The sequence below is a fragment of the Uloborus diversus genome, chromosome 9 (genome assembly GCF_026930045.1).
Source record: "Uloborus diversus isolate 005 chromosome 9, Udiv.v.3.1, whole genome shotgun sequence".
Classification (NCBI taxonomy): Eukaryota; Metazoa; Arthropoda; class Arachnida; order Araneae; family Uloboridae; genus Uloborus; species Uloborus diversus.
The window spans coordinates 104,694,288-104,694,961 of record NC_072739.1 but is presented as its reverse complement, the minus strand read 5'-3'; the positions used below and the strand labels follow the sequence as shown (position 1 = coordinate 104,694,961).

The 674-nt window shown below is 42.3% G+C and overlaps 1 pseudogene; it reads right to left on the bottom strand.

The window, feature by feature from the left end:
- Nucleotides 1–504: 504 nt before the first annotated feature.
- On the bottom strand, nucleotides 505–674 carry LOC129230830 (U2 spliceosomal RNA; annotated as a pseudogene).

Genomic DNA, 674 nt, shown 5'->3' with positions numbered 1-674 from the left:
CCCTACGTGCCCTTGGCAGACTACTCTCCAAGACGAGATAGAGTCGCTGAAAATGTCAGAAATCGCGAAAATGACGACTTCTCAAAATACATGCGCGCTTGCAACCGTCCAGTTTGTAATGCTGACGATGACAAAAGTAGCATTTCTCATTCTCCCACCCCCACCTCGTGGGCACGCTCTGACCGTAAGACTGTTTTTTTTTGTCGAAAGCTTGGGGGAATTCGGCAGCAGGCAACACCGCTACTCACTTAAAAAAGTGCACTCTTTGACAGTGAACGGGTTAATATTTGTTTTTTTTTTTCTGAAGTTACCCAAAAGGTGATCGTGTCGCTTGGGGAAACGAACGGAACAGGGGACTCGGCTGGATGCAGGAGGCACAGACACACAAAATGTACAATTTTTTTTTTTTACTGAAGTAAGAAGTTTTACAGAGAATTGACATTACACAAGTAAAGTACAACAATCTCATTGTATAGTATTGAATGATTTCTACTCTTTTTACATTGGGAGTGGACCGAATCCCGCAAGTAGTGCAATAGCGGGCCGACCCGTGGCGAGGGCGGAATAAATTCCAGACCGCAAGCCTCAGTTAAAAAATTAGTTTAATATCGTACTATCTAATGGACAGTGTATCAGATATTAAGCTGATAAGAACAGGAAAAAAAATTTATTTA